Source organism: Stegodyphus dumicola, chromosome 4, assembly GCF_044657685.1.
Source record: "Stegodyphus dumicola isolate Sdum_Otavi_A_Nest chromosome 4, ASM4465768v1".
In the NCBI taxonomy this organism is placed as follows: Eukaryota; Metazoa; Arthropoda; class Arachnida; order Araneae; family Eresidae; genus Stegodyphus; species Stegodyphus dumicola.
In genome coordinates, this window is record NC_140771.1 from 108,690,511 (window position 1) to 108,706,308 (window position 15,798).

Here is a 15,798-nt window from a genome sequence, read left to right on the forward strand (position 1 = left end):
TACTGGAATGAAAAATGCGGAAGACAAGAAAAGAAAAATATTGGATAAAGTCTTTTTTTCTTCTCATCATTACTTACGCATCTGGCAAAGAATTTCAAGTTGAGGGTAGTTGAAAAAGAAAACTGTCTAAATTCAAGCGTGCACCACAAAGTTCCATAATTAAATTTATGCCGCCTCTTTACATACCTCAGGAAGAAAATTCAATTTAACAGCTCCAATATTCGACCCTTCCGGTGTAGCTCTTTGAAGTTCAGTTGAGTAATTTTTTCCTGTTTTTTGTGAAGGTACCCGTTTATTCAATATGCGTAGATTCTGCAATTTATATTCGTTAAGAATGTAGGCAATAGCGATAAAATAATTTTCTTTTTAAAAGCTGCTTTGTTACAGATTAACAATTAGCGTTTTCTATGCATACGTAATCTAAAAATAATAATAAAAAAAAAAAAAAAAAAAGGCAAGGAGGGTTTTTGATGAAATCTGAATGAGATGTTTTCTGAAAGAAAGATGGATTATTTCTATGCTTCATAAAGTTTTTAGTTTAGAGCTTTGAAGATAGTTGTACTTTTGTACTTGAAATTAATTTTAAAAGCAGAAGTTTTTATTTGATGCATTTATTCGATGCATTTCAGAAAGATTTAAACATTAAAAGATTAATGATACATAAGAGAATACCTACCTTTCTATATTTGTTACTTCAAATTAAAACTAGCGCCTTTAAGTTCGTATTTAATACATATTATCCTATATATTTAGAAACTTGGTATTATTAATTTTAGTGCAGAAAGAAAAGACGATGAGTGGGATTTAACCATTATTTAAGCAAGAACCGAGAAGAAATGAAAGAGAATTTTAAAGTATTATAAAAGTACTTTTGGCCCAACGAGGGACAACAAAAAACTTACTTATTGCTGAAGATCGACTGGTATCATAAATACAACATGATAATGAGTAGGGATATAATGAATAATTTAGTAAAGATCTGTTTTTAGCATTATTGCGGAACGAAAGGAAATAGAGGAACGTGAATTTAACGAAAGAAAACGGCTTGAGGAACGCGAATATAACGAAAGGAAAGAGATAAAAGAACGCAAGCACGAACTTGAGAAATTGAAAATACAAGTAACTAGTTCAGATGCTAGTCATGATTCCGTACCTGCTTTAAAACCCACTGACACGGATATCCCTATATAAGTTACAATTAGGTACAAACATTAATTCCTCACTTTAATCCAAAAAGTGATGACATGTGCCGTTTTCTCACTTTATTTGAAAGGCAACTAACAATTTTGAACATAACTCAAGGGAAATGGGTGGTGTATCTCTTAGCTTTGTTACCTAATAATGTTTAAAACCGATTGCAAAGGAATCTGCTGGTTATGCGCAAGATTTAGACAACATCAAAAAAAATTCTCTTAAAGCGTTTTAAATTAAGCGCTGAAAAGTTTCGACGGTTATTTTCGCAACATCGCAAAAGTCCTGATAGTACATTTGCGAGATTTTTATTTCGATTTGAGAAATTTCTTTGATAGCTGGATTGGCAAATCAAAAGTCAGTATTTTTGAGAAGTTAAAGGATTTGATGATATCGGACCAAATTAAAAGATTATAGAGAATATTTTGTGGATTTTGTGGTCTGAGTGGACTGATCCTCTTGAACTGGTTGATACATTAGATTTATATCAAGAAGTTAAAAACATCAGCAGTTACATTCCGTATTGCATTAATTAATGAATTTATGAAACTCTTAAATGCTGCAAAATTTTAAATAAAAATCGGATAAATGTGAACTTATGTTCCGCACTCATAATTAACAGACTCAAATTTGGAATCTCATTAGAAAATCTGCTATAACAAAGCTCATTTTCGGCGAATTTAATAATCACGCAAGTTTTGAACAGCACGCAAACACTTAAAGGTATATAAATATTGAGTAAGAAGACTTTCCGAAAGTATGCTTACTCATAATTTAAACAATATATATGTTTTCTTACATAAACTTCTGCTCTCTTAATAAATTAAGTAGGTAATGAAGATTAACGGAAGATTCGAAAGCAGAGCAAAATTTCTTTATACGAGTACTTGCTGGAAAGGATATTTAAAAGGAATATAAAAAGTTAAGCAGAGTTAAAAATCGAATATTTACGTACATCATATCTGAATATTTAAAGTCATGCAAAATTTATCATGTTGTTTACTTAGCGCAAATATATTAAAACATTCGTTTAATTTAAAAGCAATTAAGTAAGTCTCCGCAAACCTCAAGTTTATTAAAGATATGTTATTCATGGGGACTTTAAAAGAAGTCTTAAATTTAATAATTAGGAAATTTTGTCATAGGATTTATGTGAATTTTTGGTGAATTTTGTAAACATTTTGGGTGTTTTGTGCTATTGAATCTCTCATTACTAAGTAAGTAGCAGATCTCATTTCTTAGGGAAAGTATTCATTTATTGCCATGCAAACATTGCCATCTTATTTTACGTAACTTCCAAATTTATACTAAACTAGACACGTTTTAATATTCTATATATCCCTTGTGATTATTATTATGATTTGAATTTAAGGTTTATGTTATTTTCTCAGGATAGATTAAAATATGAAAGAATGCATTTCGAAGTACACCAATAAGAAGCATTGATTTCAAAAGTAAATACGCGGGACTGGAATATAAGCGACTCTTCTTAATTTGTTATTTTATAAAATAAGCTTTTATTTAAAACATGTAAAACAATTAATGAAATAAAAGTAGAAAATAATTTGATGTGAAGTTTAATGGGAAGCATGGGAGCCGAAATCACAAAACCTAATAACTGTACAAAGTATTGTCTCCATACTTTCAGCATGCCTTCGTGGTGAAACGGTAGCACAATCGGCGCGTATTTCAGAGGTCCAAGTTCGAGCCCCGGTGAGAGCATTTCTTACACTTAATGTCTTCGAAAAATTCTAAATGGCTCTACAGTGCACCCGAACTAAAATGTGATGGAAAACAATTTCTCACAACCAGGGAGATTTTGATTTGATTTTTGATTTGATTTATAGATCTTACCAGTTCTGAAACAAAAAGGCGAAAACAGAAAGAACGGTGGAAAAATGAGTCAGTTGAAGAGCGCGAAGCACGTTTATGTTCCCTACGAAGGAAAATAAGCAATGTGAGAAGCAGAGAAATTGAAGAACAACAAAATGAACGAATTGAAGAATTAAGAATTGCGACACAATCTTACAGTAAAAGACTGCGAACGCAAGCCACCCATGAAAATATCACCCTACGAGAAGCGCGGACGAGGACAAGCAAACAGTACAACATAGCAGATGAAGAATTCCACTACGACTCAACAAACGAATATAAAAAACACAAACACATTGTAATCGAAAAAATAGATAACATTGGCTAATTTTGCAAAGCGAAAAAATTCAGTAGCAAAGCACCAGGAATCTGTTGCACGAATTGAAAAATTCGAATACCAACACTGTAAGCGCTTCCGCAGGAATTTCTACCTTACATTACCGGGAAAACTTTACATTCAAAACACTTTCTTCAAAATATAAAAGTATGCAACGCCCGCTTTCAAAAGACTGCTTTCGGTGTCACACCAGACGACCAGTCTCATTGAACTCAACAGTGATTTCTGCAACATAGCCACTAGTGAAAACGAACTCATGGACCAAATTTATCCAAACATTGCTCAAACTATACCAATCCGGAGTGGCTATTTCAAAGAGCAATTTTGGCAACTAAAATAATATTGTCGACGATATCAACTTCAATATTCAAAAGAAAATTCCCGGTGAAAAGAGAATATACAAATCGTTTGACACGATTGTAATCGTTGAAGAAAGTGTTAACTTCTCTACAGAATTTTTAAACTCTAGGCAAGTACCAGGAATGCCATTATGCCATTACATTGCCTTCGACGAAAAATTGGATCTCCGATGAAATCTCCGAAATCCCAACTCACCAAAATTATATAATGGAACAAGGGTGGTCGTCAAACAGCTATCGAATAACATTATTGAAGACGAACTTATGACTAGAAAAGACAAAGGACACAATATTTATCCTCAGAATACCACTGATATCTGCTGAACTGCCATTCTGATTTAAACAGACTACGATTAACTTCAAGAACTCCTGCTTTTCTCATGATCAGCTACATGTAGCTTTCTGGACTAGGAAATTCTAAAAAATTGTATATATATACTCCGGATAACAAAATGGAAAATGTTGTTTATAAACAAGTATTGCAAATAGTTAAAATATGTTTTCAATAAAAACATTTTACCTCCTACATTTTAAAGTTTATCTTTGTATTCCAACTACCACACAATCTCATATCAACTCTCTGAGCGTAGCAGGGTACTCCAACTTGTATTAAATATAAAAATGAACTTGGAAAAATAGGATATATGCATTTTTAGATGTAGCTGGCCTTATTTTTTGTTTGTTTGTTACGGAACAGCCGAAGTTGCAATACAATTTATTTCACTGAATAGCTATAGTAATGAAAAGATTTACGCGTTATTAACAAAAGTATTATGAAATAAGATAAAATATATATATGCAATCCGAAAGCTTTCAGATTTTGCATTTTTAGATGTAGCTGGCATGATTTTTTGTTTGTTTCGGAACAGCCGACATTGCAATACAATTTATTTCACTGAATAGCTATAGTAATGAGGAGATATACGCGTTATTAACAAAAGTATTATGAAATAAGATAAAATATATATATATATACAATCTGAAAGCTTTCAGATTTTAAATTACGTTTATTTAACGTCAGGCGTTTATTTAACGATTTGTGTGCTACCTTTATTTATTAAATAGTAAGTTCCTCGCACCTATACCACATAAAATTAAATTCAACAGCAATATCACAAAATATTTAAAAACATAATACCTTTAGAATTTCCGATAGACAATCTCGCGCGCTGGTGATAAAAGTGTTTTTTTTTTTTTTTCTGTACACTGCTGCCATTGTTTGCTTTGGATCGTTGAGCTTGTTAATTAAAAAGTCGTTAAAGTTTTACAAATGTGAAATATATAATGACACAAATTCGAAATTCAAAATTCGGGCTTCCGAGTGCCCATGTTCAATTGGAGGATTACGTTATTCAAAATTTGATGGCTCTACATACATTTGTTTTTTCACAATGCGAAAAACATGCATACATTCATGCAGATTTTTCATTATTTATTTTCTTTATATATAACACAAGGCGATAACATCTGGTGGCAACAATTTAGTAAGTGATTCGCCTTTTATAATGAAACGCGGCAAAATGCCGTTTTGAGACAAATAGCCCTTCTGGGATACCTCGCTTTTGAGTTAATTATAAAATGGTTGAAGAAATCTTGACAGGTAACTGAATGCCTGGTTTCCTTAGAACGCGTTTGAATATTTTTTGTGATATCTATGCTTATAGGCACCAAATATTCATAGCCGAAATTAAAGACACAATCAATTCGTACTAAACTGTCGCGATTAATTTGGCCTTTAGAATCCGATTTTAGTTTTGAATTGTTATGGCAAGTTAAGCTGTGGGGAAGCAAATAAGAAAACTAGAACTGTGATAGGATGAGAAATAAGGTGGCGTAAAATATAATATAGACTTGAGTATGGAAATGTTTCTTTGCTGAAAGAGGCACATTTTAAATAAAATATATCTCCTTTTTGGCGTTTCTTCTTCATAAAGAAACCTGAATATAATACTTTATATTTCATGTAAGGAAATCTGCATGAATAAAAGCGGTTTCCAAAACGTCTGGGTGGGAATGGATTTTATCGCTCTATCGAAAAAATGAATGCAGTAGAGAAATGTAAAAAAATATTCTGAACACTGGTGGGTATTATCCAAGTGTCACAAAGGAAAAAAATGTATGTCAGCGTTTATTCTTGAAATATTTGCGTACTTTTCTTTCTGAAACGTTCTGTATCAAATAGTTTCATCATCAGTCATACTGTAATGTGCTTATAGAATTTCATTCGATTTTTAAATATAATTTACTTTATTAATACCTAATGATATTATATAATACATATAATAAAAGGTAAATTATATTTACCTTTTATTTTTACGATCAACAGTATAATTAATGAGAGAAAAAAATTTTAAAGCAAGTTATTTTTTCCAGAAACTCATTATGTTTATTTGGAAGTGTAAATATTTATACAAGTATAATAAAACTGCTAATATTACTTCAACGCTCTATGATTACTTCGTGAACGTGCAGCCGTTAGATGCCAAAGAACTATTTTTGACTAAAACTATTCTGTTGTTTCGTGAAAAACATGCCCCAGATATATTCTTTCTTTTTATGATACGGACAAAACAAAAACTAAAAGCAAAAAGACCTGTACTTATGGTGTTTGCTTCTATAAATGTACTGGCATGACAAATGCGGAAAACGAGAAAAGGAAAATATTCGATGAAGTTTTTTTTCCATCATTACTTACGCATCTGGGAAAGAATTTCTAGTTGAGTGTAGTGGTTGAAAAAGAAATTCTAAATTCAAGCATACACCACAAATCTCCATAATTAAATTTATGCCGCCTCTTTATATACCTCAGTAAGAAAATTCAATTTAACAGCTTCAATATTCGAACCTTCCGGTGTAGATCTTTGAAGTTTACTTGAGTAATTATTTTCTTATTTTTGTTAATGTACTCATTTATTCAATATGCGTAGATTCTGCAATTTATATTCGCCAAGAACATAGGCAACAGAGGTAAAATACTTTTCTTTCTAGACGCAGCTTGGCTACAGGTTAATAATTAGCGTTTCTCATGTATACATAACAGCAAAAAAAGGGGAGGAATGTTTTTAATGAAGTCTGAACGAGATGTTTGATGAAAGAAAGATGAATTACTTCTGCGTTCCATTAAGGTTTAATTTAGACCTTTGAAGAATCACTCCATTTGAAATCAATTTTAATACCAGCAGTTTTTATTTTCAAAATTAATTGTTAATTTGATGCGAGAGATTTCAAAAAGATTTAAACTCTAAATGTCTAATGATATGTAAGAGAATATCTACATTTCTATATTTGTTATTTCCAATTAAAAGTTGCGCTTTTTAGGTCGTATTTGATGCTCATCAATGTATCACTCTTTAAAAAATTTGCACTATTATGTAATTTTGTGTAAGCTGATTATATTTATTTTAAAGTTTTTTTTTCTGTTAGTGAGCCATATGACAACAAAAATTTAATCAACTTTTGCATATTCGTAAAATTATTACTATGAAAAAAATATGAGATCACACTATTATACCATCGGTAATTAACTTTGAAATTTCAATATGTAATTTTCATTATTTTTATATGACTACACAAATGTATAGAAAAGGAAATTACCGTATTATTTCTGCATATAATAGTATCTTTTGTCATATTAAGAAACCTGGCAACAAAATATATTTAGCTTTATTTGAAAGAAGTTGTTTATTCATCTAAACACATAAATTAAAATCTGTCTGTAAATCAAAATCTATGTAAGAATTTCGAAACTTTTCAATACCCTCCGATTTCTTTGTTGAAATAACCCATGTTAGTCTTAATATTTTAACCATTCATAAACTCAAAAATTAATTTTATGAATGGTATTCATAGTTAAAGAGAATGGAGTTTTCTTTAAGAGCACAAAAGCTGATGTAGGAATGATTGCGTTAGTTTCCAATTTCAGAGAACATGGATGGCATAAAAGTGATTAAAAATGGATTTTATGGTCCACACGGCGACCACAAGGTTTAAAGACGAACGCTTTCCAACCAGGCCTTTTGAAGCTGCCTAAGGATAACCATTGTCAATGATTACGTATGTAATTTTAATTTACATTTTTGGAAAAAGAAGATCATATCGAAAATAATGAAAACATTGGTGGGATTATATTCTATGTGATATAAATGTTCCAGAATCTGTATATTTTTAGAGTGACATTTACTCTATTTAAGCATTTAATAAAAATTTTATAATTTAAAACAAATAATGGATAGAAAATATACAATAATAAATATGCAAAAATCGTGTCATGGTTAATTTCCTGATAAGAGAATGATGCATTCTGTATGACGTCCACAGAAAGCTGCAGGATCTTTATAGCTACAATAAAATTGATTACAGCGATGTGCACAGACAGGTGAACGAATTTAAAGATAGAAAAGAAATGATGCAGTATACAATCTACCGCTTTTAGTCAGTTAGTTATTCTTTACATAGTTCCATTAAAGCGTTTCTTTTAAATATGAAACTAAATGCAAATAATTAAGAATATAAAAGTGAAAATGATTCCACTTATGAACTAAATAAGCCCATTAAATTTTTAATTCCTCTAAATCTATATTCCCTCCAATTTTACAAACAAAAGTAGAAGTTTCTCATAAAAAGGCAATTTTTATGAATCGTGAGCCTCATGCATTAAGAATGTTAATACATCTATAAGTGAATTTCCAAAATGCTTCTGCTAGGTAAGTATTTGTATAAGTATTTCTGGAAGTATTTGTGGTGCGCTACGCTACATGTTGGGGTTTAAATATAGTATATATTGATCGTACGCGGAATATCTGAATGTACTAATTTTTCTAATAGCTATACAAAGCTAGTAATATTTATTGATATTTGTGAGGATATTTGAATGTTTTCTTACGAACAACTAATTCGAAATTCTAAATAATTATTATTATCTTATATTTATAGGTAATAGCTTGTAAAATTATCTTTCCATCCTGGCTTTTATGGACTACATACACTACGATAATCCTTAATGCTTTATGGGAGTTTTCTTTTCCACTTTTATGTTACGAGAGAAGCCGTTGCTGTATTTTTTATGTCTTCTCGTTTGCTTTTAATGACAGTGTACATTAGAACTCCAAATGACGGCTGAAGTAAGCTACATCTCCTAGTTTTTAGCCCCAACACGTTACATTCGAGAGCGATACTGTCACCAGGGAGAATCCGAAAAATTTATGGTCGATACTGATTTTTATTATCTGAACGAGATGATATTAAATTTCCTGCAAATATGTATCAACAGTTATATCTGCATGTATTGGATGTATAAGAAGTAAAAGAATCATGAACAGAAGAATCTAAAATATTAATTGGGTATTTAAGATATCATTTAAGATTCCACGTTAAAATATACTGTTATTTTCAGTCCTAAAATTTCAATCGTAATTTTATGAGTAATTGTAGTCTGTTAAAAATATCTGCTTGCCGATAAACCAAGAATGTAAGCTTCTGTAATCTGAAATAATTAAAAATAAAAACGTGACGCAATCTCTTTGTAGCCTCTAATGAAAATGACCGAAAATTAAAAATATTAGATTATTTTTTAAGGAACAGTCAAGAATATAATTATTTTTCTACTTAAAAGTTTTAGATATCTTTCTTATATAGAATTCTGATTACAGCAAAGTGATTTCTTTTCATTATTTCTGTTGTGGTTGCTGTATAAGAATAAATATTTTCAATTTTGGATCTGATCCATTTTTTCCTTAAATAATAAACGCTTTCTATCCAACCAGTTTTCGGAAAGAGCTGAACTCGTCATTTAGCCGTCTCATCACCGACGCAGAATAAATCACATGAATTAGACCGATACTGCACCCGCAAGAGTGGCGGAGAGCGCACATAAACAATGATTCTTAAGCGAGATGTGAACGCGCAACCTCCTTCACCATTCGCTTAAGGCTCTTATTTAATTTGATTTACACAAAATGTTGTCCAAAGTTATTCGTAGATGACAAGTAAATTAATGCTACATATTATCAGGCTCATTCATTACCATATACTGAAGCATTATTGAATTTCCAGCATTTAAAAAAATTCTATTTTCTTTTTAAATTATTTTTCCATTTTCTATTTTTCTACAGTATTTTAATTTAAAGTGATATTTTTTAAGAAATTTTCTCAAAGAGTATATATTTGTATCTTTTAAAATAATAAATAATTTCTTAACAAGTGAACGTACTATGCATTTAATATGATAGCTATCGACTTCAGACCTATAAAAATAATAAGCATCATTTTCATTTTTTTCTGCAACATATTAATAATCCGTTTGCTTCATTGTTATGCAGAAAAGAAAGCAAAAATAACATTACGTACAAGTGACATTAAATACTGCATAGTATTTTTTTCGGGTGAGAAGAGGAAAGATCAAACATGATAAAACTATCCACTAACATCGAGCTTTCAGTAAGTTGAAGTACTAGCCACTTGGTCGGCAAGCCTTTGGTCAGACATAGATCTTAAAAAAAATATTTTTGAAATGTTTAAGTTAAACTAGGCTTAATTTAAATTTATCTATCTATCTATATATATATATATAGAGAGAGAGAGAGAGAATAACTCAATGAAATAACATAATGAAAATAATACAGCAAATTGTCGAAAATTCTTTGGCTTTTCTCAAGGACCAGCCGAAGAATTTTCAACGAAGACACGTTTCTGAATTATAGCTGGATGATTGTAAATTCTTGAAAATGAAGCTAATTAAAATAAAATAAAATTATTAATTAAAGGCCATTAAAATGGAGTATTGTATAAAGTAATTATTTTTTAATTAATTTTAATTAATCATCAAGATATAAACTGTTCCGAAGTAAACGTAGACCAAAAAGTACTATGAAATTAAACAGTATAAAACAATATAAAATAATTACATTATTTTATATAAATTAATATTAAAATAATTATATTATTTTGTATAAGCATTTTTCAGTTTATTTTCTGTTGATTACATAAAACGATTAGATTGTGACTAACAATTTAAAAACACTTTTAGCAAATTTTGTATTTATTAGAATTCTTTTTGAAAACTGTAAAAAAATAAATAGCAAAAATATTGTCTGTGGATGTGGGAAAATGTCATCAATTTGTTAAATTTACACCAGATTTAAAAGGTATATTTAAAAAGTGTCGGAATTCGAAATACAGATTTCATGATATACATGATCGAATATAGGACTACAATATATAGTATTCAAAATCCATATATATCGAATAATATAATAATAGTACTCAAAATTTGGTGGCTGTTTCATGCCAGCCTCTTTCCGCAGTACGACGAATTCATACACTCACTGACAGATTCTTCATTTTATACAGAGACCGAAGGCACCCTACAACATTTCTCTTCGCTCATGTACTGAACATAGGAGAAAATTCAATGATGTCCTTTACATGTTTGAATTTATTTTTAAAATTTTGATCTATTTTTAAGTTTGTTCCAATAATGGATCATATTTAATAATGCTCTAGCAAGAACAGAATGCCTATGAACACTTGCTGACTAGGTCAGTTATTTTCATCCGCAGTAAGAAAATGTGTATCGCTATTTTATCCTTTTATCTCTTATCTACGTGATGGATATTTTTAGAGTACGAAGTATAAAACACATATGAGCATAATAAGAAATGCAGATTTAAAATATAAGGCTCAGGTTAAAGTTTTATATCACGAAGACACAAAAGAAGAAATATTTATTTGAATATGGGTGGCAAGAGTAGTTTTTATGTTCTGTTGTAGTCAGTCATATAAGTGTTGTTGATTCATATAATTTAGCGTTTCCGTTTAAATAAATGAATATCAGTAAATTCCTTCTCTTCATTCCTATATTACCTTCTTTATAAAAACTACACTGAGGATATACAATATAGAAAGCAAAGGCAATGCGACGGTGAATGAAAAGTTGCTGAGACTGATGTATTGAGAAAAAATATAGCGGAACTACAGATAAATTGAAAAAGGAAATATGGAAGAAAGAATTTCATGTTATGGGTAGATATTTGTCGCTTTTTCGAGAAGTGTACAAAAGGAAGAAAAGGTTGAAAAAACAAAGGCATAAATGGCAATAAAAATTGGGAGCATTTTATAAAACTATATATTTTTATCTAAAATTTTGTTTTCTTTCAATTTCGCTTCAGATGTTCAGTACACAATTTCATTTAATATCTACATATTTCATTTTAGCCTATTCTATATAAGCATCAGCAACAACGTTTAGCATTTTTAAACTTTCTCATGAAAAACAACAATATTTTTCATTTTTATAATATTTCAAGTCCTTTTCCTAAATAGAATATATTTGTAGTGGCCAATGGCTATCAAAAAATACATACTAAATTATTTTTCGGAAGTAGAAATTTCATAATTTTGCCAAGTTACTTCGTACTATGTTAACACACTATCTCACATCTTTTCAAAATAAAATCAAAAACACAAGGTACAAATCCAGAACGCCTAACTGAAAGACTTGTACGTATTATATTAAATTACTGCAATTGTTATCCTATAAAATAATTGTTACAATTCTACACGCTTATATTAAATCATAAATAATAATGTAATGTTTAGTAAATAATAATGCAATGCAATTCCATTTAGAAAATAAAACATTTTTAACGTTAGAGCCAGGGCTATTAATCTGACTATGATAATTTTGCTTACTGATAGCTTTCAAATCAATTAATTTTTAAGAATGAAATTATATGTTCATTTCTAAAGATACTTGTGCAGAGAGATCGGAAAATCTGGTACATTAAATAAATGTCTCATAATAAACTGGATTAAAGTAGCCATAATTGTATTGATTACACAAAGTCCGTATTCCGAGAGAACTAACAAAGAGTACTCTTAGCGATCGCTAAGAGTACCATTGGTACTCTTAGCGATCATTTGACCTCTTCTGTTACAGCTCTGTTTACGTTGTTAGGCTTCATGTTGTTTTCTTATAAGAAACGAATTTTCATTGCAAACAGTAGTTTGGTGTCGCTTTTATTGTTGAATAACATTTGGAACTATAGTGAACATTGTAATATGCAGGTTTCTGTATACCATTTATTGAGTTGTTTTCAAGGAGGGATGCCTTCTGACTTTTAAGATTAACAACGTCGATAAAATAATTTATGGAAAGGTTATCAACAGCTTACTAAAAACTTTTGCGTTTAATTCGTTATGAAGATTTCATAAACGTTTTGAATCTTCCTAATTAAAATGCTGTAATTATTATCTGTTTATATATGCCTAGTTATATTAAATTAATTTAATTAGTTGTATTAAATTTGTACGTTGTTATTTTGAAGGATATTTTTTCATCGCTTTATGTCACCATCCGGATAACGTCAGAAAAATAGCTGTGGACAAACGTAATTACATTAAGCTGAGCCTACTGTTACCCATACACGCTGAAGAACTTTAAACAGGAACGTTATGATGAAGGTTAAACAAATGTGTGCACAGGAGCTCCAAAAAGCCATGCCATGCATAATGAAACGAGCATACGCATAATTGCTGAACAAAACTGCCATTTCGAACATATATTTTAAAGATATGGGTTTGCGATTGCATTTATACGGTATAAGGCAATACCTATTGATATCAGTATTGCGTTTTTTAATTTTTAAACAATCTTTAAACCTTTTCCTTTTTTAAACTAGCAAAGTTTACTTGCTACTATTATGTGTCCCGACATTTTGATTATAGTTATAATACATGAAATTTTAAACCAACGTGTGCTTAAATTCCAAAACGTCTGAACGTAGAATCGGTATAAATATCAGTTTGGTTGTTTAAGCATTTAACGCTAAAAACTTAGAAAGCATTTGTTACTGTAAATACCATTCGCTAGAGCAGGATTTCTTAAACAAAGTGGGGGAATTTCATACTTTCAGGGGGGGGCGGCCAACCTTTTGTTTAGCTTTTAAATGTTTAGTTTTACTTTATGAGTATAAAAAAACATTTTTATTCAAGTTTCGGTATTTATCATTATTTTCCATGCTTTTTTTAATTTATAAAACGCATTAAAATTAATTTAAATCTAATTAAAGGTTTATATGTACTTTTTTTTAGTTTTGAAGAGGAAATGGGGAAACTCTGACATTTAGTTTTCGAGTTTTAAAAAGGAGGAAGAGAAATGATCTTTTAGAGATGATGAAAGGGGAGCATGTAGAAAAATAGTTCGAAAGCTAAATAAAAATTCCTTTCAAAAAGCTGCGAGAGTAAAGCATATTTTCCGATGAGAAAAGATGACTTGAAACGGACATTTTTCTTCGTTTTTTTCCTGTGTCCGTTACATCTAGAATAGACTTGTGGAGAAGAAACGTTCCTCTCTAGCTATTAACCGTGCAGAATTGTATAACATACATGAATTGACAAAATTATAGGAAAATATGTGCTTTATCAAAAAATGGAAAATTTTTAGAGAATGATTTCAAAAAGCTTGTAGGTTCTTTCCTCCTGGGAAGAAGAAGTATCATAACTGGCAGTTTCTTCACTTAAGAATTTTAAATTCAAAGTAACAGGTTTAGGAAAAAGAATGAATATTTTGCTATGACAAGTAGTACTTTCAACAGGATTTCCTTAGCTGCATTCTTTCTACGAGTATTATAAAAGCCATAACAAAAATGTCTCGGTTCAGAGTTTCTTACTTTAAAACATAGCAGTTAAAATAGCGTTTAACAGCTTTTCAAACTGAACTTTGAAAGTTTAAGATCAAAATAAAACAACAAAAAAATATTCTCTTAAACCAGTGGTGCCCAACTTTTGGCCTATCGCGAGCACATTTTGGCCTATCGCAAGCACATTTCCAAAGCATCAAAATTTTTGTTAAACATATTTCCAATCTTATGTGATACAGCTGAAATATTAATTTCGGCAAATGGGTTTGAGATGAATAATAATATTGGGTGAACTTTATGGAAATCAGAGAAGCGGAGTTAAAAATTATTTTTCAGTGCATTTAGGTTTCCCGACTATTTTTCTGTTTCAAATGCCTTGCGGTTATTAATATAGCTTGATTAATTCTGAAAATGGGTGAAATTTTCCTTTCATCTGATTTATCCACAAATTTAACTTTATCTGAAAAGCAGTTACAGTTCCTGTCAATTGAAAAAGGATATTTTCTTTCTCCTGGAGATCTTCGTTAATTTGTTCAGTTTAGCTGTTATATCCATGAGAAAATACAGATCGGATAACCAATTATTATCGTCCAATTCTTTATAACTTTCGTTTTTGGGTTCCAAAAACTGCTTTATTGGCGAAAGAAGTTCTACAAATCGTTGAAGTACTTTTCCCCGGCTGAGACATCTAACATCGGAATGAAGCAGTAAGATTCCATGTTCGCTATCAAGTTCATCAGCCAGCAATCAATTGTTTTATATCGTCTTGCAAGATATATCTTATGACTATAAATGCTTACCATAATTTAACAATTAAGAAGTATAAATGAATGGTTATTTTAAAAATATTTTTTGTGCATAGTACCTAATTGGGCTGGCGAGTACATACAAAACGATCGGCGAGCACATTTGTGCTCGCGAACACAAGGATGAGCACCAATGCTTTAAACCTTCTTTTATTCGCTTGTTTTTATTTTTTAATACATAGACTCTTGCTTAGATAAATCCAAGGATATGTTTCAAGTGGTTAATCCATTATAAAATTACAAGATGGAAGTCTGCTCTGAATCTTCTTGACGAATTTAAGTTTAAGTAATAAACAGCATTTAAAGATGGGAGCCAACATGTTACTGAAAAGTAAATATGCAGAAGCAAAAACATAGTTTTAAACATAATTAGTGTGGTATATGCATAATATACTACGCATTTATAGTTACAGTTTACGAGATGCGTCTGTTGGAAATCTATGCATCAATCTGTACCCCTGCTTGAACAGATAGTAAGAACTCTTTTCTATCCAAAGCTGGGTTTTGAGTTTTGAATTCTTTAAAACGCAGTTTTTTATTATTTCTGATATTAATTAAAAAAGTTTCAAGACAAATTTATTTTATTAACAAGAAAA

The 15,798-nt window shown here is 30.3% G+C and overlaps 1 protein-coding gene across 3 annotated transcripts in view; it reads right to left on the reverse strand.

Moving 5' to 3' along the window:
• Nucleotides 1-15,798, reverse strand: part of LOC118197706 (potassium/sodium hyperpolarization-activated cyclic nucleotide-gated channel 3-like) — an 847,214-nt gene that overhangs the window by 245,474 nt on the left and 585,942 nt on the right. The window lies entirely within an intron of this gene.